Here is a 25,139-nt window from a genome sequence, read left to right as displayed (position 1 = left end):
CCTGGCTGTTAGCGAGCCGCCACTCGCCCGGTTTCAACGGTCGTTTGGCGGCCGCTGGAGATGGACGAGCTGGGGCCAAGGGACTGTGTCTTCAGGCAGCCGACCTCGAACCTCAGCCCGCCCATACGCAGGCTCCCGGAAGTGAGGCGACCAGCCCTGCTGGGGAAAGGAATTCCTCCCAGCACGCTCCTTTACCAGGCATATAGTACTTCCAGTCCAACGCCGCACGTTTCCTATCACAAACCTATCACAAACCGTGCCCTGGCGCCAAGGGCTGGGTACTAGGGGGTTGGCATAAACCACTCCCACAACTCAAGGTGGAGTCCGGCTCCGAAGCCACGGCCAGACTTTCTTATCGCAGAGACCTGCCGGCCGTAATCCCCGGACCTCTGGCTGCACCCACCCCTCCCCTGGGGAGCTCTCAGGCTCCATTCTCTACTCCGTCTGACCCTCTCCTGACCCTCGAACCGCAACAGTCCCACGGTCACCTTCCCTTTACGGAATGACCTGCCGTCGAAACCACACTGTCTTTGGGCTTTAAAAAAAAAAAAAAAAAAAAAAGGAACAGGCCTCACGCTGTAATTTATCTGCCTGCCTTTCTCTCAGAGCCCAGGTTGCGTCTCCATCAAGGCAGGTTGAGTGAAATTCTGAACTACAGGAAAGAGAGGGGCCATTTTGGCTTGTCAGTCCAGTTAGGGCTGGCATTAGTAACCAAAAAAAGCGGCTTCTTCAAGATCACCCTTGCCTCCATTTTCAGAAGATCCTGAAGGAATTTGAGTGCCAGCCTCCACTTTCCTCAGGCAAAGAAACGCTTCAAGGAAGCAGGATGCTCTTGCTTGGGACTGACTGGCCTCAGGCTGTGGTGCCCAGTTACCTGCTGGTCCCTTCAGGCTTCAGGCCTCATACCTCCAGGGAGCTCCGTTGGCCCATCTGAAGTTCTGCCTACAAAGAGATTTGGGTTTGTTTTCCAAGCCGGACCAAAGACCAGATTGAGATAGGGTCCTCTGCCATCCCAAGTCAGCACTGCCACTAACCCCTAATGCCACCTTGGGAAAGGTAGCCCCATCTTACTTGGTCAGGACTGTCCCTTCAGACACATGCACAGAGTGAGTGAGTCAGGAATAGGTCCCCTTTCTTTCTTGAATCTGTCGTTCTAGTTCTGTCTTGCCTCACAATGCTCTGGATGACCCAGGAACTCATTGGGCAAGACTCTGGAATCCTTTGAGAATCTCTGGGCTCAGAGCAGGCTGGGCTTGGATCCTGGTCTCCTGCCCATGTCAGAGTGGCAGCCTGGGCACTGCTACAGGCTCATTCTTGAAGTTAGTGTATTTTGTCTTGACGTCCCAGAAGCCATCCCCAAATGCACCTCACAGCAGAGTTTACCATTTCTGTGGAAATAAGGCCCATTTGAAAGTTTGAAAGGTCACAATTTTTTTTCCAATAGAGGTCTTTTATTGCATCATTAAAATGTCTAAGTATGTCTTGGGACTCATCCTGTAGCTTATTTCTGTAGCTGGACAACTCTTAGATATTATTTATCAGGCTGCTGAACTGTTCCTTTTTCGGAAAGATAGATGCCATCCAAAAATTTTCTTATATCCTTGTTTTTAACTGTTGTGGCTTGCTGGATCAAAGCAGCTGAATCTGATACGAGTTCAATGTCACTTCCTTCAAGGATCAACTCATCTTTCTGGGCTTGAAAGAGTGAACAAGCAACACCTGGCTTCATTCGAACCCTGCAGATGTATTTTTCACCCAAGATACCTTGTTCTGTCCATGACTACAGATAGTGCAAACAATAGCAAGTTCCTTTCTACTTCCCCATATTTTGTCAACCGGGAGACTTTTCTTTTTCTTTCTTTTTTTTTTTTCAGCGGCTGGCCAACATGGGGATCCAAACCCTTAACCTTGGTGGAGGGTTAGCTCTACATCAATGTGACTATGTGACTGTAGTCCCTCCACAGGGTTCCTCTGGGGCCCTTCACTATAACTGAGCGACCCTTCAGAGTGATGTCAACCTTTTCTGAAACGTCAGCAGTCTGCTGAGAATGGTCTTCATTCTCGCAGTGGATGCAACAAAGAGCCACAACTGCTTTTAAAAGACTGATAGTACACAATACTGATGAGGAGGTAGAGTCACTAGAATTCCCATACATTGCTAGTGGGCATATAATTTTGTATAACCGACTTGGAAAAATCTAGGGCAGTACATACTAAAGCTAAACGTGTGTACCCTATGATCCAGCACTTCTGCTTCTGGGTTATTATCCCAATAGAAAGAGTGTTTACATCCACCAAAAGGCATATACAAGAATGGTCATAGCAGCTTTATTCATAATAGCCTCAAATGGAGATAGGCAGATGGAAATAGGCAAATGTCAACCAGCAGTAGGAAAGAGAAATTGTATATTCACACAATAGAATATTACACAGCAGTGCTACACATCAATACTATATGGATGAATCTTAAAATGTTGAGTGAAAGAAATCAAACACAAATCAATAATTTCTAAATATAATTAGTAAATACATAATTCCATTTTTAATGAAGTGCAAAAATCGGCACCAACTGATCAGTAGTAATAGAAGTCAGAATAGTCATTACCCTTGTGGAGGGGACCTGAGGTTCTGGGAAATTTCTATATCTTGATCTGCATATGTAAAATTTCATCAAAGTATATGTTTAAAATGTATGCTGCTTATGTAAGTATACCTAAAGATAAAGAAATAAACATTCAAAATTCTTTCACCTGGGCTCTTCCTCTATACTTTTTAAGAGTCAATCAGGCTAGGAAAGAGGAAAATTAAAAAACCACAGACCTAGGCTAAATGAATCTGCAGAAGACATTGAATTCATCACTGTGTCTTCAGCACTACAAACAAAACAAAACAAAAATACTCTCCAGATGTATGAAAGCCTGGGAATCATCTTTTTTTTTTTTTTTAAAGATGACCGGTAAGGGGATCTTAACCCTTGGCTTGGTGTTGTCAGCACCACGCTCACCCAGTGAGCAACCAGCCATTCCTATGTGGGATCCGAACCCGTGGCCTTGGTGTTATCAGCACCGCACTCTCCCGAGTGAGCCACAGGCCGGCCCTGGGAATCATCTTTGTCTCTCCCTATTCTCATACCCTCTCCACACGCACACTCACACATATATTCCATCACCAAGTTCTGTTGATTTTATCTTCTACTTTTTTTTTTTTTTTTTTGTCGTTTTTTCGTGACCAGCACTCAGCCAGTGAGTGCACTGGTCAGTCCTATATAGGATCCGAACCCGCGGGCGGGAGCGTCGCCACGCTGCCAGCGCAGCACTCTACCAAGTGCGCCACGGGCTCGGCCCTTGATTTTATCTTCTAAATATCTTGAGTCTATTCGGGTCTTGCAACCACCCTAGTCCAAGTCTCTGTCACCTATTGCTTGGACCATTTGTGAAGGTCTCCTAGATGGACTACCTGCATTCACCACTCTAAATGGACCACTCTGGCCTCTTTTGTTATTCTGTTCTGTACTCTGCAAATAGTTATCTTTTTGAATGCAAATTTGATCAAGGCATCCACATTCCCACCTCCAGGTTAACACTCTTTTGGTTTTTGTTTGTTTGTTTGTTTCGTTTTGTTTTGGTGGTTGGCATGCATGGGGATCATATACACTCTTCAATGTCTTATCCTTGCTCTTTGGATTCTTTGGAAGTAGATAAAGTCCTTAATCTGGCCTATATGACCCTGCATTGTCTGGCTCCTAATTTGACTTCAGCCACATTTCATACCATACTCTGACCCTCTTTCAATCCTTCCTAATCAAAATGTTCCTTCCTGCCACAAGGCCTGGGCAAAGCTTTAACCTCTACTAAATGCACTCTTTCTGCCCCTCTTTGCTTTGTAATACCTAGTTATCCCTCAGATCTCAATTAAAACCACTTCCTCAAGAAAGTGTTCCCTGGCTTCCCTGACCAGTAATTCCTCTCCTATTAGGTTTCATAGCACCATGTGTTTCTCCTTTGTAGCACTTGTCACAATTAGAATTTTAAATTTATTTGTGTGTTTATTGGATTAACACCTAGTAGGGACTATGGCTATTTTTGCTACTGTTGTATCTCTAGTGCCTAGCACATGTTCACACTCAACAAAAACTTACTGAGGGCTGGCTGGTTAGCTCAGTTGGTTAGAGCACAGCCTTATAACACCAAGGTCACTTGTTCGGATCCCCCTACCAGCCAACCGCCAAAAAACAAAAAGACAAAAAACGAAAAAAAATTTGTTGGATGAATGAATGAATGAATTTCAAAATTTCCTTCCAAGATTAAGAAATGTTCCTTAGTTGTCCACTTATTCCAGCATCCAATAAGAATCATTCAATTTTAGTAAATAATTTCTTGGACTCCAGCATTCCCTTTTTTGTGACTTGGTTCCCTCTTACCATTATCCATCTTTCAGCCTGGCTAAGATGTTTTTTCCTCTGTGCTCCCACAGTAACTTTTTGTGGATAATTTATCACACTATATTATAATAGTCTATTTTTTCATATCTGTCTCTCCCACTAGCTTGGGAACTATCTGAAGGTAGGTGACTCCCCTTATTTATCTCCAAATCCCTAGGGCCTAGGAAGGCACCTAGCATATTTTACACACTCCCTAAATGTTGAATGACTGAATGAAGGCTAAGTCAAATGTATGTTTTACAAAGCCCTCTAGGTATGTTAATTAACAATAGGGTTGACTGTAAACTATAAAGAAGAGACTGTGTGATGTGTGATGAGAATAATGCTGTAATAACCTGCTTCCAGAATCTTGGTTAGATCTATTTACTTTTTTTCTGGGTGGGGGTGGCTGGCCAGTATGGGGATCTGAACCCTTGGTGTTCCAAGGCAGTGCTCTAACCAACTAAGCTAACCAGCCAGCCCTCCATTCACTTTTTAACGTAGCTTTTTAAATTATTATTATTGTAAAATAAATATGTGCTCAAAGTAGAAACTTGGAAAGCAAGAAAAGAGAAAAAGACATGAAAGAAAAAACCTCCTATATAATTCCACTTTCCAGAGATAACAACTGATCATATCTTTTCTGAGTGGCAGCCAGCCAGTACAGATGATTACGTATTGATATAGAATCTTCTGGGGTTTTTTTGTACGTACCTATATCTGTGTCTATATATCCATATCTAGTTCTTTTTAAAGATGATTTCAAACTATACTATTTTGTAGCTTTAAGTAAAAACCCCAACAGTTCCAATTTCTCTACCCCCACCCCTCCATTTCAGTCCTTGTAACCTTTTTATCACAATGCAATGTGCTTGTATTAGTCCATTTCTGTTGCTTATAACAAAATACCTGCAACTGGGTGATTTATAAAGAAAAACTAAATTTATTGCTTACAGTTTCTGAGGCTGGGAAATCCAAAGTCCATCTGGTGGTGGCAACAGTGACTCAGGGGTCTCACATTACAAGATGGAAGCAGAGAGTGCAGAGAGAGACAGACTCTTCATTCTCCCCTTTTAAAGCCCTCCAAACCACACCCATGACCACCGTTTTTAATCCATTCACCACAGCATGGTCCTACAGTCTAATCACCTCTTTGAGGCTCCACCTTTCAATTACCATAATAGGATTTCCCACCATCTTAATTAACAGTCACAATGGGAACCAAGTTTCTAATACATAAAACTTGGGGGACACAATTCAAGCTCAGTGAGTTTTGGGGGGACATAATTCAATCCACTGCAGTGCTGTTGGAGGCCCATCAATGCGCCGGGGACCTAGGACCTGCTCATCCCCCACCTTCTCTTTGGCTTCATCTTGCCAGGAACAATAAACAATAGGAAATAGTATAAAATACTTTGGACACATTGAACTGTGTTATGCTTGCTTTTTGAACAGTAACTCCTGTTGTTTATTTGCATACATTTCCTGGAACAAACAAAGCAGATGTTGTAGGGACCCAAATGCCCCAAGGGATCACACCCCATCACATAAGCCCTTCTCGGCCACACCCCATCATGGCGCTGGTTGCCCTTCTCTTCTGTATTCTCCTTCCGGCCGGCGCAAATTACACACCAATCAGCTCCCCCACAAACCCCATGCAGTATGCTAAGTAGGGATTGTATTTTAAGCCAATCAGCTTTCCCCTTAAAGCCCTATATATGTGTGTGTGTGCTGCCTAATAAACGGGCTCTCTCCGGTCGTCAACTGGTGTCGACTCTTCCTTTCAGATGTTACCACAATTCCCTGTACGACTCTACTCTTCATGCATTGGAGCTAATTAACTATACTTACTAGCAAAGTGGCAAGTGAGAGCTCAGGAGAAAGTGTTTCTGTTAGGAAAAAAGGTTTGGGATTTTAACTCATACAAACGCAATAAAAACATAGCAAGTAAAGAGACCTAGAGGACACAGGAACATGAACTGGCATAAATGGTAAGTGTTCAATAAAGGCTCTCTGATGATGTAGAGTTATGAGAAGTCTCCTATGCATGTGAATGGTAATTACTCCACCCACTGTGGAAGTATTTTTCAGATACTGGGGCATAGGTTATTAAAGGTGGAAAATATTTTAGAGATAGCTTATTTCTTAAGCCATAGTTTTACAGAAACTAAGGCCAAAAAAGTCAGGTCATGCAGCCAGATATGAGAGGAACCAGAACTGGAACCCATGAACTCAGGTCTATACAGTTTTCAGCTTCTGCCACATTAAATATCTGGGTCCAGTCAAAGTTGCAAGTGGTATTATTTTAGTATTTTCCTAGTACTCTTATGTTTTCTCATTATTCAGAAATGAAATATTTTATCCAGAACACCACCTATTTTGAGAGCAAAAATTCTATTTCTGTATTTTATGTATAATTTGGCACACACACTGGTAGGAATTGTATTAAGTATAGACATTTTCTAATCATTCAGGAATATATAATATTATATAATATATAATATATAATAATATGTATAATATATATAATCTCATAGTTTGTAAATTATCAAGGTTCTTTGTTTTCTCTTCCTTCTGCCTGTTAAACAATCTCACATTCATTTGTTACCTCAGTAAGATGAGAAAGCAAAGGGAGAGGTGAAAGTTTTCTACTTCTAAGTTCAAGTAATTTATTTGAAAAAAGATGAGAGAAAAATAGCTAATTGGAAACAAAAAAGTATCTCATGGTGTCATTTCTACCTGCTTCATACTTTTCCCAAATGCCTAATTGGGGGTTAAATAAGAATTCTAGGCTGGCCAGTTAGCTCAGTTGATTAGAGTGCAGCCATATAACACTAAGTTCACAGGTTCAGATCCCCATACCCTCTAGCCACCCCCCCCCCCAAAAAAAGAATTCTAAAAGAATATGCTGAAGAAGCAGAGCACATCTGGGGTCCTAGGCAGGAGCTAAGGGCAGCCCCATCTGCCTGGAAGCAGACCCACCACAGCCACAGCTGCTGCAAAGTGGCTTGACACCACAGCAGTAGCCACAGCCATCATGCAGGCAGCCCACCAGACCCTCGACTGCAATGACACAAGGATAATCACCAGCAGAGACCAGAAAAAGAAGAGGATGTCTCTCTCAAAGCCCACCCCAGAGTATTAGAAGAAGCAACTGCTCTACCATATGACCAGACATCAACATAGAGATACTAGAAATGAAAGTCCAAGAAAATATGACACCACCAAAAGAATACAGTAATTCTCAAAAACCAGACTCTATAGAGCAGGAAACCTTAAAATGACTGAAAAGGAATTCCAAGCTATCGTCTTAAGGAAACTTCACTGAGATACAACAAGACTCAGATAACATAATGAAAAAAGAAAAAAAAAAAAATCCAGAATATGAAGGAGGAAGTTTACAAGGATATTAATACCTTTAAAAGAATGTAGCAGAACTCATGGAACTGAAAGATTCACTCAATGAGTTAAAAAGCACAACTGAGAGCTTAAGCAATGGGCTAGAACAAGCAGAAGATAGAATTTCTGATCTTGAAGATTTTCTTTTAGAAATAACCCAGGCATACAAGGGGGAAAAAAAAGGAAAAAAATTTTTTAAAATGAAGAAAATCTAACAGAGCCAGCAGACTACCTTAAGTGCACAAACATTCAAATCATGGGTGTTCCAGAAGGCAAGGAGAAAGGAAAAGGCAAGAAAAACCTATTCAGTGAAATAACAGAAAACTGGAAAACTCCCCAGGTATAGGGAGAGACATGGACATTCAGATCCAGGAGGCTCAAAGATCCCCCAACAGATTCATCCCCAAAAGATCCTCTCCAAGACACATTATAGTCAAACTGGCAAAGCTCAAAGACAAAGAAAGAATCTTAAATGAAGCAAGAGAAAAATATCACGTTAACTGTAAGGGAGCCCCTATCAGACAAATAGCAGACTTCTCAACAGAAACTCTACAGGCCAGAAGAAAATGGGATGAAGTATTCAAAATGCTAAAAGAAAAAAAACTGCCAGCCAAGAATACTATACTCAGCAAGGCTATCCTTCAGAAATTAGGGAGGAATAGTGTAAACAAAATTGTGGGAGTTCATCACCACACAACCAGCCCTTCAAGAAATCCTCAAGGGAGTCCTGTATCAGGAATCCAGAAAATGATAATCATTCATCTTACTAGCAATAGTTATTTTCAAATTCTCTTTTTTTTCATAATTCAGTTTTGGTAGATGGTGTGTTTCTAGGAATTTATTCATTTAATCTAGACGATTTAATTTGTTGACCAGGAATTATTCATAGTATTCTCTTATGACCCTTTTGATTTCAGTAAATTTGGTTGTAATGACCCCATTTTCATTTCAGATTTTAGTTATTTGAGTCTTCTCTCTTTTTTCTTCATCCATCTAAGTAAAGGTTTGTCAATTTTGTAGATCTCATCAAAGTATCAACTTTTGGTTTCATTGATTTTCTCTATTTTTTTTCTATTTTCTATTTCTTTTATCTATGCTCTAATTTTTATTATTTACTTCCTTTTTTAGGTCTGGGCTTAGTTTGTTCTTCATTTTTCTAGATTTTTAAGGTGCAAAGGTGACTATTAATTTGAGATCTTTCTTTTTATTAATGTATGCATTTACATTAAATAAATTTCCATTTTAGTAAAATAATTTTTTTTTTAAATCCAGGGATAAAGCAAATTAAATGGCAAATATATAAGGATGGCCCAAGATCATTCCCATCAGTATATCACTCCAATACTTGAATCTAAATGACAGGAAAGAAAGGAAAAAACCTGAATATAAGACTAAAGAAACTTGTTCTGAAAAGCGTGGCATTCCAGATAGGCCATCAATAGACTTGTCGCAGTAATAGGCCACACATCTTAAAACTAATATTCTTCTACTGTCCCTAAATGTTGCCACATGTACTTGGGGCTTTCACTAACTGTAAGCCAATCTCAGCTTTGGAATTCTGTTTGAACTTAATTATTTAAGAAGTTAAGAAATAAAAACGTATCCATTATAAAATTTTGGCTATTCAAAGACATTGTGATCAAAGAACTCCTGGTAAAATTACTTTATGTTGAATTTTTCCATTTATTAACATATTCATATATAAACTTGCTACATGTAAAAAAGAAAAAGAAAAGAATATTGCCTACCAATTTTGTTGAGGAATCTTCCACCAGCTATATCTTTTGATTCAACTGCAAGACAATCTTGGCATAAAAACAAATATATAGGCATCAACTAATTACAGAAAAATAAGATGGCTTTCAAAGTGGAACAATGGTTTTGTTATCATTTTAGACAATTAGATATTTTTGCTCTGACAACATAAACAACAAATGTCTGGAAATACTTTTAAAACCCATAAACAATAAATAAGTATTGTTATGATTTTCCTTCTGAGTGTGTGTGTATGTGTATTCCTTCCATCTGTGTGTGTGTTTATTTTTTGAAACAAAATTGCAGAGATAAATTTTCCCTATTGTTTGAACATAATATAATATTATGAGAACTTCCCCATGTTATTTACGTGTCTCTTGAAAACACAATTTTTTTTTTTGCTGGCCAGTACAGGGGTTGAACACTAGACCTTGGTGTTATCAGCACCACACTCTAACCAACTGAGCTAACAGGCCAGCTTGAAAACATAATTTTTAATGCTGAAAAATAATTCAACAAACGAGTATACCATAATTTATTAACTATTTAATTATTGTCAGACTTTTAGGCTATCAGTCAGGGTTCTCTAGTGAAAAAGAACATTGAATATCCATATACATATATAGACAGATTTAATTCCAAGGAATTGGCTTACATAATTGTGGAAGCTGACAAGTCCGAGGTAGGTAGGCGAGGTAGGTAGGGCAGGCTGGAAACTCAGGCAAGAGCTGACATTGCAGTTTTGAGGCAGAATTTCTTCTTTCTCAGGGACACCTCAGTTTTGTTCTTAAGGCTTTTCAATTGACTGGATGAGGCCCATCCACATGATCCAGGGTAATCGCCTTTTCTTAAAGTCAACTTATTATAGAATGTTAACCACATTTACAAAATTTCTTCACAACGAAACCTTGATTAGTGTTTGATTAGATAACTGGTACTATATCCTAGCCAAATTGATACATAAAACTAGTCATCTCAGTCCATCCCTTGTCAATGTGGCACCTATACACAACTCTTTATTATTATTACTATTATTACTATTTTAAAAGATGACTGGTAAGGGGATCTTAACCCTTGACTTGGTGTTGTCAGCACCACGCTCAGCCAGTGAGCTAACTGGCCATCCCTATATGGGATCCGACCCGGGGCCTTGGTGTTATCAGCACCGCACTCTCCTGAGTGAGCCATGGGCCGGCCCTATACACAACTCTTTAAACTATATTTAACCTCCAAATAAGGATAATAACAAAGTCATACATCCACCCAACATGATATAAGTATCCTGCCTACAACTGAAAGTGCACTAACTCGCTCTCCCAGAAGAAGACCCAAAGTCCTTGGTGATGTTAACTCTCCTCTTTAATATCCTATAACTTAAATACTGTGATGCAAAGTTAACTATTATTAATACATCCTATGTTATATGGTAAGGGGATAAGAGTGGGAAAAGAATGAGAGATATTTGGTTTTTGTCATTGTTGTTGTTTTGTTTCTGGCAGCTGGCCAGTACTGGGTTATGAACCAGAACCAGAGATATTTGATACACATAAATATTCATAACAGAGAAGAAGTATCCATAACAATTACATTCCTTTCTGCATCTAGTCATGTGGTCATCGCTGGTAGCTTCTCTCACTACCCATTCCATATTCCCTTTGTTGTCAGCAAGCACCTCAGTTGGTCGTGATTCTTTGCCTAGTAGGGTGAGCTAAACTTTCCTTCCTGAAGAGTCTGGAACATAAGTAGTCCTGCCAGGGTTGGGTTGTTGTAGTTTCCATTGACTTTAATCATAGAGCATGGCAACACTAAGAGATATCCTAAGGGATCTCCTGTATTCCAGACATACTCTTCCTGATCTCCATTGTGTAGTAGCAGCCCAATTTCCCTTTGGAGAATACGCTAATAATAAATTTTAAAAAATTGTTTTAAAGATTTTGAGTACATTAGTCCCCTCTTATCCTTGAGGAATACATTGCAAGAACCCCAGTGGATGCCTAAAGTCACAGATAGCACTGAGCCTGAAGTGGATTGAATTATGTCACCCCAAGACTCACTGAGCTTAAATTGTGTCCCCCAGGTTTTATGTATTAGAAACTTGGTTCCCATTGTGACTGTTAATTAAGATGGTGGGAAATCCTATTATGGTAATTGAAAGGTGGAGCTTCAAAGAGGTGATTAGATTGTAGGGTCATGCCATAGTGAATGGATTAAACTTGGTGGTCATGGGTGTGGTTTGGAGGACTTTAAAAGCGGAGAATGAAGAGTCTCTCTTTCTCTGCTCTCCCTGCTTCCACCATCTTGTAATGTGAGACTCCTGGGTCACTGTTGCCACCACCAGATGGACTTTGGACTTCCCAGCCTCAGAAACTGTAAGCAATAAATTTAGTTTTTCTTTATAAATCACCCAGTTGCAGGTATTTTGTTATAAGCAACAGAAATGGACTAATACACCCCTGAAAAGAACAATTTTTAAAAGACCTTGACATAAGTATGCTTTGGATCCTCAAAAGAATAAAGGAAGAATGAGAAATTGAAGAAAACATAAAAAAGAATTTAAAATTGTGAAATAAGGGTCGACCCTGTGGCTTACTAGGGAGAGTGCAGCGCTGGGAGTGCAGTGGTGCTCCTGCCGCGGGTTCGGATCCTGTGTAGGAATGGCCGGTGCGCTCACTGGCTGAGCGCGGTGCGGATGACACCAAGCCAAGGGTTGCAATCCCCTTACCAGTCACAAAAATAAATAAATTAATAAAATTGTGAAATAAAAACAGGCAAAAATATAGAACAGGTAGATATAAAAATAAGTCCATTTGAGGATGTATGTTAAAACCACCACAGTAATTAATAAGTATTGTGGTTTTAATAATGTCCACAAATTCTCTGATATTCCTCCTTCCAGGAGGTGGAACTTAATTTCCCTCTTCTTGAATATTGACTGGAGGACTCAGTGACTCATTTCTATATATAGAATATGGAAAGGAAAAAATAGTAACTTTGCAATGGAGAAACCTAGCAAATAACACCTTAAGCAAGTGATCATGGTTAACTTCAATAATAATGTCAGGTTGATAATACATACCCCCTTATGTGATGTCATGAGAAGGGCACTTCACGTCTGTGACATTCTTCTCTGAAGTCTATCTCTAGTTTAGTAATGAGAAAACATCAGGCAAATGTAAATTGAGGGTCATTCCACAAAATATTTGCCCTGTACTCTTTAGAAGAGCCAAGGTCACAAGGTAATGAAAGACCGACAAACTGTCTGAGATTGGAGGAGACTAAAGAGACTTGAAAACTAGATGCAATGTGATGTCTTATATTAGATTCTGAACAGGAAAAGGACATAAATAAAAAATTGGGGAAATCTGAATAAAGTTAATAGTGTTATATAATTGTTAGTTTCTTAGTTTTGATAAATGTACCATAGGTATGTAAGATGTTAGTATTATAAAAAGCTGGGTGAGGGATATATGAGGAACTTGCTATACTATCTTTGTAACTCCTCTGTAAATCTAAAATTATTTCAAGATGAAAATTTTAAAAAGTAGAAATAAATGTATCAAGTAGAAATCCCAAAAAGGAATTCCTAAAACAAAAAAGTATAGTTGAGGGGAAATCCTCAATAAACATGATAGACTATCTTAAATGGATACAGTCAAAGAGAGAATTAGTGAATTACACTTCTAAGGAAGTCACTTGGAAAACAGCATAAAAAGATAGAGATTAAGTATAGTAAAAAGGCATGGAGGATAGGAGTTGTGTTAGTGAGAATGGCAGAGTAGTGGAAACATCTTTCCACAGAAACATTGAAAAACCTGGCAAAACCTGTCAGAATCAACCTTACCAGAATTCTAGGAGATGGTCAAGAGTTTACAGCAACCAAGCAAATGCTTAACCAGGAGAAAAGCCACTGAAACAGAGAAGGCGATCTTTGTGGTATTTTAACTTACCCTAGTCCCACCCGCTCCATAGTGAAGCTGTGATCTTAAAGCCAGCAGCTGGTATTCCCAGTGGGGGTACCTGGTTCTGGAAGGAGCAGAGTAGACTTTATTCCCAAGGAGTAGTGTTTGTCTTTTGGACCTGTCTGGGATTTCCCAGAAGGATTCATGCAAAGGACTTTCCTTTATTTTAACTAACTTGGAACTCTGCCAGAGCAGAGCAGCTACACAGAGGACTTTCCCTAAAAACATGGAAAGACAAATGAAGAAACTGCTGCTGCCTGGGCAAAAAATAACAATGTGGCAAACAACGGACATCCCAAAAGCCTGGGAGAAAAACCCAGAGAGTAAGATTTTGGGGGGCTTTGAAAGCGTCCCGTGTTAACTGGGACGTCTAGAAAGCCACACACATAGGCCGGCCCGTGGCTCACTCGGTAGAGTGCGGTGCTGCTAGCGCTAAGGCCCCGGGTTCGGATCCCATATACGGATGGCCGGTTCGCTCACTGGCTGAGCGTGGTGCTGACCACACCAAGTCAAGGGTTAAGATCCCCTTACCGGTCATCTTTTTAAAAAAAAAAAAAAAAAAAGAAAGCCACACACATGCCAAGGGAAGGACATATGCTTAGAGAAGAACTGAGAAAACCATAAGCTTTCATCTCTGGCTGGTCTTTAGGCTCAGTACAAGCAGGTAGTGGAGGTTAAGGCAGAGTTGTAAACAACCTGGCTAAGCACAGAAGGAGTGATCCAACACAGAACTAGTCTGCAAACACCCGAAGAATTTTCTGTTCTTTTCTATTGCTTTTTCTTTCTCTGTTTTTTCTTTCCTCTCTTCCTTTCATTACTCCAGGCATTTAAGGACATCTCCCTCAAACCAAAATGAAAAAACATATGATTATTTAAGAGAAGGTCCTTGCTTTTAGGAAGTACTTTAGTATATAGAGATTTCCAACTTTCCAATATTCTAATGATACTTCCAATGTACTGTCAAAAGATTTTGAAAAGAGAAGGTTCGCTTATTTAGCAATCATTTGTTAGACCTTGCTGTGTGATAGGTGTGGTGGGACAGAGGGGCAGAGACATGACTGGTACCTCATTCCTGCCTTAAGGAGCTCATAGACTAGTAGGGAACCCATAAGGACCATAAGAAATATGAAAAGGGCCACAGGAGCTCAGTGGTGGGAGAGCATCAGAAATAGCTTCTTAAAAGAAGTCACATAAACTAATTCTTGAAGGGTGTGGAGGATTTTAAGGGAGAGAGATGTGTAGAACTGGCTTTGATTAGAAGGGTGAAGGAGAGTGACTGCTGATTGTTCTCCAATATTCCCATCTTTCTGATAGTAATGGATCCTCTAAGTTTAACCAGGCGCTTGGCAGTCAGTTATACTCTCTCTCGCAGCTAGGTATGACCATGTCACTACATTCTGGCCAAAGGGAAGTGAATGGAAGTGATGTTGGCAACTTCCAGGTCATGCCCTTAATAGGAAGCTGCTTGCCCTTCTCTTCCACCCTGTAGAATATGCTGAAGGTGAGTCGGCTTTGACCTTGCAGACGAGAATAACACCATGGGGGATGGTGGAGGAACAAGATGGAAGAAATGAATCCCAGGAGGACCCTGGAAGAACAGAGCCCCTGACTGACCCTGCAGGGTCTACCAGCTCAGACTTTTACCTGGGAGAGAAACAGAACTTCTTCCTTGTTTAAGCCACTGATATATTTGTCTCCATCTAGTCAGTGTCCTAACTAATAAAAACAGGAAGAAGAGAAGAAAGGCAATGAGAATATGAAAACTGCTAGAAAGTCAAACTCTCTCCTTGTCTTTTTTTCCCTCTCTCTTTCTTCTTCCCCTCCTCTCTTTTAACCCTCCTTTTCTTGTAGTCATACATAAATGGATACCCCACACACACATACAGAAATTTGCTCCTCCATATTCTACTGGTTCCAGGTTTTTAGGTCCAGATATATCAATAGATTTATATCTTCTCTGTTTTTCCTGCTAATCCTGCCTCCAGTGAAACAGCTCTAAGGATGGAAACCATCTCTTCCTCAAAAGCTCTCTCCAGAGCACAGAGAGGCAGTAGGCAGCTGGCCAGACAGTGTATAGACATATCTCAGTCACAGTGGGCAGAAGGATAAGGCTTTCTTTGTATGATCAGATTTGTAGGGAATAGAGGAGCTGTATTGCTCCTGGAAAGCTTTTCCATAAAAGGGCATTTTGAGGAAGTCTTTAATGTGGGAAGCACAAATGCTGTATGTTCTCTTTTCCACCAAAATTTCTCTACATTTCCTTCCAGAGTTTAGTGGACAACTGTTGTTTTAGTCTTCCCAGTATCTATGCATCCTTCTTTTGGTAACAGAATACCGATTTTACTGTTAATTTCAGTCTATGTGATTTGACTGGGTTTGACTCAGCCATTACTCTAGGATTGGATATGTACTCTAGTTCTGTACAAACTAGAGCTATTGGGGGAAAGGCTCTCATAATGCTGGGTTTGCTGCATGAGAGGAAGGTAACTGGAGCTGCTGGGATCGGTTTGCATCCATGGGAAGAGCCTATCTAACAAAGAAGTCAACACTGAGGAAAACAGAACCAAGAGATAGAAGCCAATTCTGATGACATTCAGTTTTGGTAAAGTTTCTGTCACTTGCAACCAAACAAATTTTGACTAATCCACAGGGGATATCAAAACCATTTGTCAGCTCTCTGATTGACCTTTTGGCAGATATTATGCCTACCCAGATGTTTCTTTTTTAAGAAATTTACTTATGCTTCATATTATTCCAGAAAGCATTGATGATTCCTTCTAGTAAGAAGTTCCCTCCTTTGTGTTCTGTCCATTTTGCTATATAGGAAAAAAGGCATCGATTGGGGCTTAGGTTTCTTAATTTAACAATAAGACTCTGAACAAATCAAGGGAATAAATCTGAACCTCGGTTTCCTTATCTGTCAAATAGATATGTTTACAAACATGTTATTGAATTTACTAAGGATTGAATAAGATCACATATGTAAATTGTAAAATGCTTTAAACGTGTAAAGAATATATTATAAAATGGAATTTCAGGGTCTAAGGAGGTCTCTCTTCTTTTTCATAGCTTGATTCTGTTGTGAAATTTGGAGTGGAGTAGAAAAGATACAGCCATATTGTCCTCTAAAGATTCTAGTTTACACTTTCCTTGTGAGTGAGTGTCCATTTTCCCACATCCTCGCTAACACTGAGTATTACCAATTTTTAAGATATTTGCTAGTCTGAAAAAACAGCTCACTGCTACATTTTAACCTTGTGAATGGTGCCTTTGTGGTGGCAGCTGGAGCTGTTTTTTAAAATCTTCTAAACCAGCATCCCAAAACCTTCACAAAGAGGAGAGTAGCAACCGCTTTTCTCCTACCCTGCTACAGTGATTACTCAGCATGGTAGTTAGATAAAGCAGTTGACCAGAGTCCTTTACAAGCTGTTGTAAAGGCAGCAGAAAAAGACGCCTCCCTTCTGGGTAATTGCTGTGTGAATGCATGCCCTCAGTGACACTGTGAAATCATGATCCAGTAATCTACATCTCTCCAAATCCATTTCAGTCCACACCCCCTTTGGTGCCTTCTGAAATCACTGCATGATCCTGTTCAACCTTCTTCTGCAAGAATCTAGGGAGAATCTAGGGTGAGGGACCCATCCACACATTTCAAATATAAAAGAATGATTAGGGGAGATGATGGATAAAATCATATTCTATTCTATTTTATAACCCATAAAGGTTTTCAAAACACTTTCACAGCATTATTCTGCTGAGCCCTTCAAAAACCCTAAGATACAAATAGTATGATCTCTCTTCTACAGAGGAGGAATTTGAGGTCCAGAGAGGTAAGGCATCTAGCAAAAACCACCCAGCAAATTTGTGTCAAAGACAGGACTAAAACCAAATCTACCCAATCCAACAGCCTTTCCCCTACATCACACCTTTATGGACACAGTTCACCCTCTGTCATGGTGGGATTAGTACTCACAAAGGTCCATATCACAGTAGGAAGTTTATCCTTGGCACAGGTAGCTCTGTTGAGGACATTTATCCCTCTGGTACTTTACAAAAAGCAAAACATTTGTGTGATCTGAAGAGAAACATGTGTCATTATGTCCTTTGCAATGCCCTCTTCTCCAGGGCTATGGCATAACTCTGTCACCAGATCCTCCAAACCAGTCACCATGAGTGTATAGTTAGTGCTAGTGACCAAAGGCCTTCCTTACCCTTCACAACTAGTTAAGTATTGGGTCAGAATCAAGCAGTGATTGGGGCTGACCCCGTGGCTCACTCGGGAGAGTGCAGCGCTGGGAGCGCAGTGACGCTCCCACCGCAGGTTCAGATCCTATATAGGGACGGCCGGTACGCTCACTGGCTGAGCGTGGTGTGGGCGACACCAAGCCGAGGGTTGCGATCCCCTTACCAGTCACACACACACACACACAAAAAAAGAACCAAGCAGTGATTACTGTTCCTGGCTCCCAGTCAAGTTTTAACATTACTGAGTATGTGGATAATGAAGTTTTTCTACTATTAATGGGAATTCAGCTGAAATAATCAACAAAAGCCCATAAGAGAGAAATTTATGGCCCCAGCCAAGACATCTTACTTCAGCCAATTCTCCTTAATATATGAGCCAGTTGGGAGAGAGTGAGGGCCACAGGAAGAGAGTGGGGGCCACAAGAAGATGAAACGTGATTCAGGAAATTGGCTAGCCAGTTAGTTAGCTCAGTTGGTTAGAGCATGGTGCTGATTACACCAAAGTCCAGGATTTGGTGCCTATACCTGCCAGCCACAAAAGGAAAGAAAAGAAATATGGTTCATAAAACTGTAAAAGAGGTAAATGGGAAACCCTAGTACTTCTGAGAAGGAATGTCTTGCCCAAGCAAGACCTTGAGTTTTGAAGTGTCTTTTATACTTTCCATGTGTTTCTCTCTCTCTTTCCCTCCCACTCCCCACCCTCTTTCTCTATTTCCTTCTAGCGGTCTGGCTGTACAGGGATTACAATATGCTGGGGATTTAATTTCTCTAATTACTTGGAAGACCATCTGTGCCCTGTTTTGATGCATGAACCACTGCTCTGTCCAGGGGCCTTTCTTTCTCTAGTCTTTCCTATTCCCCATCCCCTACCATCTGGCTATGAGATGACTTTTATCAGAGGATAGGATGGGGAAATGGAGCTCTATAAAGAAATCCTTTCCACCCAGCTGTGTCCCCAATACCCTGTGGACTGGCAATCATCAGAGGACCATTTGACATCAGTCACCTCTGGCCCCCAACCAATATCCAAGAGCTGCATCTGGGTGGAAACCTACCATAGCTGAAGGAATGAAATGTTTTTTCACCCATGGAGCCTTTTGCAGTTTTATCTCCCTTTAGCAGACATGACTTTAGAGCTGAGTCATCAGGGTGAGCATGGGAATATTTTTACTATGCTTGAATACAGATTAATGACATTATAACAGAATTCTAGTGAAGATAGCATGTTGATCCACTTAAATATATTCTCTATAATGAAAAATCATGAGCAAATGTAGATTTTTCAGATTCCTGTTTACTATTGTTGGGATTCAGAAAATGATACCCTAAAGCATGGTGCTTTAGCATGCTGAGTATTTTGAACTAAAGGACTTGGAGTCCTCAGAAGCAGCCTCAGAACCGAGGTCCTGCCCTCCTGCCTCTCCCACCTCATTCTTCCCCCCAAACAAGTTATAGAAATCAGAATTCCTCTTCCCCAAGGCTGGTCATAGAAACTAGGACCCCTTTCCCCAAAGCCAGCCATAAAAACTTAATTATTACTCTAAACTTCCTCTGCCTTTCTGTCTAGGAGCTGGCCATAGAGAAATTCTCTGACTTACCCTTGTTCCAGAGGGTTCGTGCCCCATTCCTGGGAGGAAGTAATGCTACACAGAGAGGCCAAGAAGAATGTGAACAGACAGGCCTTGCTGGGTTTCCCCACCTCAGTGTACTAGCATTGGATAATACCTTGTCGGGCCTTAAAAACTAACGCCACCTTAAGTGACATTACAAGTGGTGCCATTATGGGCTCACAAGGGTATATTAATGTGGCAGCCTAAGAAGGCGCCGGGAGGAAGTAGGGTGGGAGTGTCTGCGGGAACCTTGCCTTAGCCCTTATTGTCCAAATACGCGCTTCCACACTCGTGAACACTGCGTGATTGCAATAGCTAGGCATTGAGACAGGATGCATGCCCTTGACCTTTAAGCTGATAGGATTATGTAAAAAACCTCCCTTCCCCATTTGCCTTTAAAAGCAAGTGCTTGTGTGATAATAAACGGAACTGCTCCACAGAACCCCCACCGCATCTGAGTGTCCTTTAACCGGGCTGGTTGGCGCCAGCGGTGTGCTCACCTCTCTTCACGGCTCTCTTCCCCCGTCTCCTTCCAAAGGGGACAGGAGGGAAAGAGGAATCCGGGCCATTTGCTCACCCACCAAAAGGAATGAGGCTAGGGCTGTTTGGGTCAGCCGGCAGCAGACCCGACAATACTTTTATGGTCTAATCATATTTCTACATAGCTGTCCATTCTTTATCAAAACTATGCATAAAGATGGATAGTTTTCCCTGTATCTTTGGGTCTTCCTTCTGAAGCCTCCCATGTCAGGTAAAACTTTGATTAAATAAATTTGTTATGCTTCTGTCTTGTTAATCTGTCTTTTGTTATAAGAATGTGGGTTGTGACCCTTACGATGGGGAAGAAAGGTATCACACCCTTTCTGCCCCTTTGCTATCTAAATTGAGACAGACATTCTGAGATGTTTGGGAAGAGGAGAAAGTTGATTTAAGTCATTGCATCTTTTTATCTTTACTTTTTTGCAATCAAGCAGCTATTTCCCTTCAAATTCTTCTGTTCTTCCCCATTCTCCCAAGAATATGAGGAAGAAAGAAAATAGAGCTAAAGATAAGGGCAAGAGAAGAGGAAGAAGATTGCCTCAAACAGTGCCCACTTTTTTTTTTTTGTATCAACTTCTCTTACTTGTATATCACTGTTTACCGAGCCATTTCTCTAACCGATCTGCAGCCCACCTTCCCACCTCTAGATGTCTAGAGTGCCCCCTTATTTACTGAAATAAGCCATGCATTTCAACTCTGAGCTCCCAGCTGGTTGGGTCACAAAGTCCATTAAATGGGGCCTTGCTCTTCTCTTTTACACAGAACTCAGCTCTTTGCCTTGCCAGTAGAAGCAGAACTCAGAGGCGGAGGGACCTTCAGAAATAAACAAATCTGACTTCCTTACTATGTAGGTGAGGAGACTGAGACCACCCCTCTCCTTACCAAGAGGGGAAAGCAAGATAACTGTCCTCAGACCTGAGTGGCAAAAGGGGCAGAAGAGCTCCAGATGCAGGTAGTGGGGTGTAGTTGTTTGGAGAACCTGGTTTTGGAGTTAGACCAACTTGGGTTTGAAAGCCAGGGATGCTAAGTAATAACTTCCACTCTCTAAACCTTTTTCCTTCAATAGCAAGCGTGAAATAATAAGAAATCTATATATGGTCTTTGACCCTGGTTTCTGACACAGAGGTCCTAAGACTTTTGTAATTTCCTGAGTGATAAGAGCTTTTCAAAATTTTTATTTTATTTTATTTTTTATATGTGGTTTTAACTGTGTTATGGAGCTTCTGACACAGTGTAATTTCCAGAGTGATGGGAACTTCTGACATAGAGCTCCTAAATCATTTGGAATTTCCTGTGTGATAGGAGCATATTTTGCTCTAATGAGGTGACTTTTGGTGGGCTGCTGGATGGGTCACCAGAAAAACCAAGCCATGCTTAGAAGCTTGGAACTTTCAGCCCCACCTCCCATTTTCCAGAGAGGAGAGAGGGGCTGAGAATGAAGTTAATAATCAATCATGACTACATAAACATCTCAAAAGTATGGGTTGAAGAGCTTTGGGGTTGGTGAACACATCTGGGCACTGGGAGAGTGGTGCACCCCAATTCCACGGGACAGAAGCTTCTGTGATCAGGATCCTTCCAGACCTTCTCCTATGCATATCTTCATCTGGCTGTTCATCTGTATCCTTTGTAATATCCTTTATAATAAATTGACAAATGTAACTAACCTATTTCCCTGAGTTCTGTGAGCCACTCTAGCAAATTAATCAAATCTGAGGAGGGGGTCATGGAAGCCCTCAATTTATAGTCAGTGGACCAGAAGTTCTAGAGGCCCCAACTTGCAACTGGTATCTGAAGTGGAGGGCAGTTTTGTAAGATTCAATCTGTGGGATCTGATTCTAACTCCGTATAGATAGTGTCAAAACTGAATTGAATTATAGGACACCCGGTTGGTGTTCACTGGAGAATTGCTTGGTGTGTGGGGAAAAAAAACCCACACACCTGGTCACAGAAGTGTTCAGTGTTGTGCTGAGTTTATATTAGAATAAAACAGTTTGTTTTGTTTATTTTTCCTAGTGTACACATGGTGTAACAGAATAAGCACGAGTTTTGAAAGCAGGGTTTTGACCTGAGTTCAAATGCTAGCTATGTTGCCTAGTTGCTTTGTGATCTTGGGCAAGTTGCATAACCTCTCTGAACCTTTCTCAGACTTGTTAATAGCTACCACACAGGGTTATTTTGAGAAATAAATGAAATGATGTATGTGTATGCCAAACACATGTTAAGTTGTGGTGGAATCTATTGGTTTATTGCCTGTTCTAGTATCTAATTTCCCTTTTTCTACTAGCATATTTTGATTTTTTACTTTGGGGAACTACTCTTCCCACTCTGCACACTCAAATGGTGGAACTGTCAGTCAATATGCCCTACTGCCCTGGCAGAGAGGGCGTATGGCCTAAATTAGGCCAGCCAAATCCCTGTTTCCTGTCATTTGAATCCTTTTCAAAGTGAAATACAGATTGAAAATGGTTAGAGCTGATTCATTCCAGTCGTCACCCTGAAGAGACTATGCCGTAGTTCTCGCCATCTAGATCCCTGCAGCCATTTGGTTCTTGTCTTTTGTAAGCCTGGCTGTTCTTTCAAGACCTTGAGCACCCCTGTGTCCTTCCAGTGAATTCCTTTTTCTATATCACATCAGCCAGAGTCATGTCCTGTTACTTTTGAAGCTGACCAGAATATGCCACCCCTAAATATGCCACTTTGGCAAAGTACTTAAATTTAATTTAATTTATTATTTAATTTAAACCGATACTTTAAAATTTTTAAATTTAACTTTGTAATGATTTTATGAAAGCAGTAATTTTTTTAGGAACAAGTCAACATTTCTCTTGAAAATTCTATAAATTTTAGTCAATGATTTTTCCCCTTCCAATTCAATTTTTTATGCTGAAGTATTTTAAAGTGATTGTAGACATTTTTGAATCTCTTTCGTTACATAGCCAAAATGGTCTAATTTACATGAAATTTGAATGATGTATTCAAATTTCTCCAGTTGTACCAAAAACGACTTATACATATAGTCAGTCTAAACTAGAATTCAATCACAGATCACACTTCAAGTTTTAGAATCCAGTTGCTGTGTACCTTAAACCTCTTTTAATCTAGAAGCATTTTTTTAAAAAAATAGATTTTATTTTTTGGAGCAGTTTTAGGTTCACAGAAAAATTGAACAGAAATACACAGAATTCCCATGTATCCCTTGCCCCTCCATGTGCACAGCCTCCCTACTATCAACATCCGCCTTACCATGTCTTTTGTTTTCTTTTAATTGTGGTAAAGTAAATATAATAAATAATTAAACTTTTTAAACATTTGTCAGCACCACGCTCAGCCAGAAACTTTTTAAACATTTGAAAGTGTATTTTTCTTTTCTTTCTTTCTTTTTTTTTTTTCTTGGTGGTTGGCCGGTATGGGGATCTGAACCCGAGACCTTGGTGTTATAAGTGTGAATGACACTGATTTGCAGAAGAACCTGGACCAGCTTTACTGTAGAATGAATTTTCCTGATTGCTTACTTGAATTGTCATTTGTTTTGTTCTTCTGTCCTATTTCTTGTAAGCAGAAGTCTGATCTCATGGCTTGATTAGTTCAAATTAAACATTTTTAACTAAAATACATCGTGGGTAATGTTATGTATGTCCCCCTACCTCCTAAGAAGATTCATTAACAATAGTTTGTCCCACCAGTAGTGAGAGTTAGATTTTGCTCCGTCACTGGACTAAGGAAGTGACAGCTTGATTCCTCCACTGTAAAACTACCTTTTTCTTCACTTTGCCACCAGGAAGTCATCTGAGTGGGGTTGCTTTGGACATAGAAATGTCTATTTCCTTCTCAACCACTTACTAATGGTTAGCACCCACTAATAATCTTTCCCAGAATTAATAATATGATTAGTTGTCAGGAAATGAAGATTTTTCTACTACTTTCATTTTGTATACATTTATTAGCAATCCATCTTTGATAAAGAACAGTGCTTTCTCATCAACTTGGGCAATTTAGTTTCAACGAAATACAGTTCCTAATGGAAAGGTAGGATAAATGCTTAATTCTTTTTGTTTAATTTGTAGCTGTCTCAAATGGTAAAAAAACAAAAAAAATTATTTTTTCTGGCTTTCGTGTACTTGAATACCATTACGTACTTATGAAATTTCAGAAATTCAATGTGTTTCATTCAATAGCAATTATTATTTTTCAGTTTTCAAATTGTCCAACTTTGGCCAATAGGAACCCCTTCAAGAATGACTCTTGTGAACTTTTGACATAATTCCATTGATGTTTGAAATCTTCCTTGTTTTTCTGCTTAAAATGTCTTAGGCTCACCTTGGAATCTCTCTGCCACAGTGATGTAATCAACTATTTCTCCAAGGATTAATGGTTCCTTTCAGTAAGATATTTAAAAATCAACTTTATTGAGGTCTAATTTAACACAATAAAATACACACATTTAAAGTATATAGTTTGATGAGTTTTGACAGATATATCCCTGTAACTGCCACCACAATCAAAATACAGAAATGTAAATCTTTTCCATCACCCCGTAAAATTTGCTTGTGAACATTTGCAGTCAATTTCTAACCCCACAGATTTGGAGTCTTTTCTTCCAAGATAACAAAGAAGGAACAAGGGTCATGCCAAACAGGACCGTGGCCACGTGCAGCATATTTGCTGCACAAACTGTACCCCATGCATGTCCAAGGACAAAGCCATTAAGAAGTTTGTCATGCGTGTCCAAGGACAAAGCCATTAAGAAGTTAGTCATTTGAAATATAGTAGAGGCTGCAGCCTTCAGGGACGTTTCTGAAGTGAGTGACTTCGATGCCTATGTGCTTCCCAAGCTCTATATGAAGCTACATTACTAAAAGTTGTGCCATTCACAGCAAGGTAGTCAGGAATCAATCTCTTGAAGCCCGGAAGTTCCAGAAGAACAGGAAGACCCCTACCACGATTTAGACCAGCAGGTGCTGCCCCAGGACCTCCACCAACGCCCATGTAAGGAGCTGAATTCTTAAGGACTGAGGAAAAATATCCTCTGGAAAAAATAAAATAAAATGGATATTATACTTAAAAAAAAATTCTGCCTTCCACCCCCATGCCAAGTAGCCACTGATTTGCTTTCTGTCACTATAGATTCATTTTACCAGATCTAGAATTTCATACCAATGGCATCATACAATATGAATAATTTTTTTTATCTTGCTTCTTTCATTCAGC

The 25,139-nt window shown here is 40.2% G+C and overlaps 1 pseudogene; it reads left to right on the top strand.

The window, feature by feature from the left end:
* Positions 1-60: 60 nt before the first annotated feature.
* LOC134365594 (small ribosomal subunit protein eS26-like) lies at positions 61-24,921 on the top strand (annotated as a pseudogene).
* The last annotated feature ends 218 nt before the right edge of the window (positions 24,922-25,139 follow it).

Source organism: Cynocephalus volans, chromosome 17 (assembly GCF_027409185.1).
Source record: "Cynocephalus volans isolate mCynVol1 chromosome 17, mCynVol1.pri, whole genome shotgun sequence".
Classification (NCBI taxonomy): domain Eukaryota; kingdom Metazoa; phylum Chordata; class Mammalia; order Dermoptera; family Cynocephalidae; genus Cynocephalus; species Cynocephalus volans.
The sequence above is the reverse complement of the archived record's forward strand: the minus strand, read 5'-3'. Positions and strand labels throughout refer to the sequence as shown.